Source organism: Cariama cristata, unplaced genomic scaffold (genome assembly GCF_000690535.1).
Source record: "Cariama cristata isolate BGI_N322 unplaced genomic scaffold, ASM69053v1 scaffold6875, whole genome shotgun sequence".
Lineage (NCBI taxonomy): Eukaryota > Metazoa > Chordata > Aves > Cariamiformes > Cariamidae > Cariama > Cariama cristata.
The window spans coordinates 6,440-11,497 of NW_009619185.1; positions in this window are offsets into that span (position 1 = coordinate 6,440).

Sequence of the window (5,058 nt, forward strand, 5' to 3'; positions counted from 1 at the left end):
CTGGTTTTGATACAGACTCTTTCTAACTGTTGCCTTATTTTATTTTCTTTTGTTTTGTTCCCCCCTCCTCGTCTTTTTCTCTCCAAAATTTGCACTAAACCTTGAGCGGGAATCTCAACAGCTGAGTCCAGGGGAAGCGGTTGCTGCCCCTCAATACGTTTTGGACGCAAGAGGAGTCGGGTCTCTCCAAGCAAGAGCTAGAACTGTGGATGGGTAACAATGTTTACAAAACACACACACAAAAAATGTATAAAGCAACCTTCAAGCTTTCCAAACCCGAAGGGTACCTGGGGTACTGTACTTTTGCACTGTTTACTTTTACAATGTAAGAGGTAAATATAAATATAATTTATGAATGGTGTCATCCCCTCCAGAATAACTCCCCATGCCCCCGATGAGCAGGTTAGACTGGAAGCTGAATGTGGAACAACCTCCTCATTTTTGATCTCGGTGCAACATGTCTGTCTGTTTAAATCCTGTTATTGGGCTGGGCAGTTGGTCAGCTGCTTGTACATGGTGGTTTGGTAACACCTGTGATATTTCTTTGTGCCAAAAAAACCCACAAAAGGAAAAAAAAAAGGGAAAAAAAAGTGATTGGGTGGTTTGGTAAAAGCCCAACACATTTAATGCTTTATTTCTGTGTTTTCTGTAAATAAAAGTGCAATAAAACTGACCTGCGGGTGAACTTCAACTGAAAGACCTCAGGGACTGAACTGGGGTGGACACACCAGCAGGCAGAGAGCGGCGTTTCCCCGTCTGCCCTGCTCCTGCGAGGCTGGGGACGGTGGGGGCACGGCTGGGGGGAGCAGGCACCACAGCCCCCCAGGGCAGCAGGGCACTGCAGTCACCTCCTTGGGCACGGGCACGTCGGCATCTGAAGTGTGCCAAAATGCAAGTAGTTAAGCCAAAAGTAAGAACCTGTGGTTATTTACAGACCTGAGAGCTTGTTGGCCTGCGTGGGGGCACGGGACTGGCCAAAGTGTCCAGCCTCAGAGTGCTGATGGCACCAGGACGGTGAGCCCGGCTGCCCCCTCCTTGTGTCCCCCCGCATCTGATGCTGTTGATGCCAGCGTTGGCGTGCCCTGCCCTGCAGAACCAGAGAAAAATGCTCAAGTTCAGGTCATAAAACTGCCAGAATGGAAACGAGTGAACAAGAAGATGGTCCTGGCAAGGCGCACGTTTTCCTTCAGCAGCTGCCCGCGGAGGCAGGGACCTCACATACAAGGCACCTTGCGGGCAGCGAGCGAGCCCTGGCCACACAGGGCCTGGGGGCTGAGCAGGGCAGCAAGCAGTGGGACGGGGATGCTGGGCACACAGGGCGGGAGCAGTACTGCACCACAGCAGAGAGCCTGACCCAAGACATCGCTGGTCTGTTTGATCCCTGCCGGCTGGAACAGCCGGCCGGCTCCTCCGACCCAGCTGGGACAGAGCCCTCCAAAGAGCCCAGCCCTCGAGGCACATCCCGAGGAAGCCAGTCCCCAGGGGACAGAGGACACCAATGCCCCAGCAGTTTCCCAGCTCTGTTGCTCCTGGAGTCATGCAGGACAAGGACCCACCGTGAGATGTGACCACCGCTGGTCACATCTACCCACAGCTGCACACGCCCAGCATTGAACCCACTCCTGGCACGGGGGTGTTTGAGCCACCCAGAGCCCACCTACCTGGGCAGGTCTCCTCTCCAAAGGTCTCCTCCAAGGTCCACTGCCCACCAGCTTCCATCCTGAGCTCTTACTTGGGAGGGGGTGAGACTCAGTGCTGTAGTCACACACAGGGAGCTGGGACACACTACCTGGGCAAGGCAGGGGAAAGCTGTAACTGATTTTCCAGCATCCTTTTCCCCCTTTAAAGACCTCTGGAGGGGCAGCTTGTTAGGGGCGTTTTGCAACCTGGCTTAACAGAGCAAACCTGCTCCAGCTGGGCCGCAGAAGAGGTGAGCAGGGGTGATGCATCTGATGGCCTCTCCTCAGGGCTCACAGCTGGAGCACCTGTAATTCATCTGCTCTGTCTGCAAGGCGACGCGGCCGGCTCCAGCCCCAAGAGGAGAAATGGGGTGACAGCGTGCACGTGCTTTGGGATGGGCACTTCGCCCATCTGCCTTCCCACAGCTGGCATGGGGGCAGCTCCTGGGAGAGACCCCCCGCTACCCCAGGTGCCTTCACCTCCCCTCCACCTCCACCAGCTCAGTGCCCCCCAAGCCATGCTGCCCTGGCTGGGTCTGAGATGGAGGAGATGGAGGAAGCAGAGATGACCGCACGCCGCTCTGACCAAGCAGCCGGCAGCAAAATGTCAACCAAATAAATGACTTGATTGCCCCATTACTAGTTACTAAATTATTCCTTTTGTCAGCACTTAACAAATGCTGAGTTGTTGGCTCCTGGCCTCAGCCCAGTAAAAGGGACACCCTGCCTAGGGCCTGATCCGGCACTGCCCGGCTGCTGGGCGGCAATCCTCCCTGCATGGGGGCTGTGTGTTCCTGGGAGCATCGGGTGGCTCTGCCCTGGGTAAGTGCCTGTGGAGCGGGTGAGGTGGCCAGGGTGGCCGGCCGTGCCCCCCACCCCAGCACCCGCACTGCCTGCCAGCCAGCGAGCAAATGCTGGGGGTCTGGCTGCCCCGCGGGGCTCCCCTGAGGCTGCGGGGAGGGATGTCAAACCGCCTTCTCCTGCGGAAAGGGCAGGCTGCTGCGGGGGAAACGAGGATTTTCCTTGCCTCCACAGCTGGGAGAAGTGGTTATGCAAACCTGCGTGAAGGAACAGCGGGTGCAGAGGGAAAATTTCCCGTGTTCAGCCGCTGAGATCCCACTTTCAGGGCTAGGCCAGCTGTTCCCTGGCCCGAGAGGCCTCCCATGCACCGGTCTTTAAAGCAACACAAGAAATTGAGTTTAGAAGTCTTATCCAAATTGTTCTTACCATTCCAATCAGGAAACGTGCCTGCAGCAAAATGGCTTTTGAATTGCGGTTGAAAGCCATGTCCTAGTTTAAGCAGGGATGGAGGTTCAGCCTTGCTTGGTGCCTCTTGTAGAGCCCTTAGGGGAGAGATCTGATTTCCCAAGGAATCTCTAACATCTTCCTTCAACTGCGCTTCCTCTCCTCGTTTCCCCCCCCTGGAAACAAGAGCCAGCGTAACCAAGGTTTTTATCCTCAAATTTTACTGTAATTAAAATACAGAGATGCAGAATATTCCCAGAAACACACTGCAAAACAAACCAAGCAAACAAATTCAGGAGGAAACCAATTACAGACAATGAAATGATAAAGAACAAAAGTGTTCTCCGGAGCCCAGCACCGTGCGCGGGACGGCGTGCCCGCAGTGACGGTTTTGGGTTGCCAAAGGGCTCCTCAGCCCCCAGAGAAGCAGAGTCCGTCCCCGGCATCTGTCCCAGCAGCTCTGCGGCTCTCTCTAGCCATCTCCACGTTCTCACTCACACCGTGGTTTTTTCAAGGATGACTTTGCAATGGAGACACAGAAATAACCCACCCACAGGGACAAAAGCCAACGAGGGAACCCAGAGGGAAAGAAGTGGGTTAAGATTTTCCACACACAAAAAAGAAGGGGACAGCGAGGGGTGGAAGACATGCACTTCTCTCCTGGCCAGGGGCAGTCACCCTCTCTGCACACCACACCCCCCCAGCCAATATGAGCATGGATGTTTGGATGTTTAACGAAGGTCTTGGTAAGAGCTTTGGAGAGCTCTGTCCAGGGGCACGAGAGACAGCTAAGGGAGGGAAGAAAAAGAAAGTGAAGGATAACGAGATGAGCAAAGGGAAAAGGGAGGAGAGGATGTGCCTGTGGGCTCTCCTCTCAGCCAGGGCACGTTCCTTGGGCACGGGGAATGTCCAGCCGCAGTGGGGCACAGGGCTGCGTGTAGGGCCACATCCCACCTCCGCCTTGGGGAGATTGTGAGAAAAGCCTGGGGGAGATCTGGGAAGGAAGGGGGGGGTGGGAAGGAGGGAGCTGATCTGGTGCTTGGACCATCCGTTGGGCACACTTACCTACCTAAATGGGAACCCCCAGCAATCACCACTACGATGAAAGCAGGGCACCAGCCAGCATCACACCCCAAACCCCACCTTCGTCCGCTTCCCTTTCTGCGCTCTTCCCTAGGACAAATCCCATTGTGTTCATCCTCTGATTCTGAGCCTGTCCTAAGAAACAAGTTCCCTCCATGCTCCCCCCTTTTACTGCTCCCCTACTCCTCACCTCCTCCTGTCACCAGTCCCTCCTCATCTTCTCACCGTCACCTGAAAATTGGTGATCTTCTTTGTACTAACTCCCTTCAGTCCTTCCCTCCACCTCAGTGCTATCCCCCCTATTAGGAAGAACTTCTTCACTGTTAGAGTCGTTAGGCATTGGAACAGGCTCCCCAGGGAGGTGGTGGAGTCATCATCCCTGGAGGTGTTCAAAAAACGTCTAGATGTGGCACTTCAAGACATGGTTTAGTGGACAGGGTGGCATCAGGTATACGGTTGGACTTGATGATCTTTGAGGTCTCTTCCAACCATAATGATTCTATGATTCTATGATTCTATTTCATACCAAGCCCCCCCACCTAGTAGCAATGGGATTTACGCACGATGTAGTTTTTGCCCTTCTCACCCCGAAGGGGCAGTGGGAGAAGGGTTGCACCAGTGGCCCAGGTGGACTCTGAGCTGGTGGGAGTCTCTGTAGTGGGGAAAGAGGAAAAATGGGGCATCCGTCAGGAGCCAACAGCTTCTCCATCCGATCCAGATCCTACCGTCCTGCAACTAAAGCTGTCAGGAGGCATCTTTGCTCTTAAGAGTGGGAACACCGACCCCGTTTTCCCTCTGCTCTGGCACTGAGAGTGCCTAGAAAAGCAGCCTGGGGCTGGGTCCCCGGGGTGAACCGAGCAGCCCAAGCACGCCAGCAGAGAGAGAGACTTTCCAGAGACCTTCGAGTCCTGCATAGTGACGTATTCCTGAATGCCTGTTATGCGGTGTGAGGCCCTGGGTTTGGAGCAGATTTAATCTTCTACCACTGCCTGCTAATTTGATCTCTTTTGCTACTTATGGCCTCCGAGTTCTCTGTTAGCTGGGCTGTAAG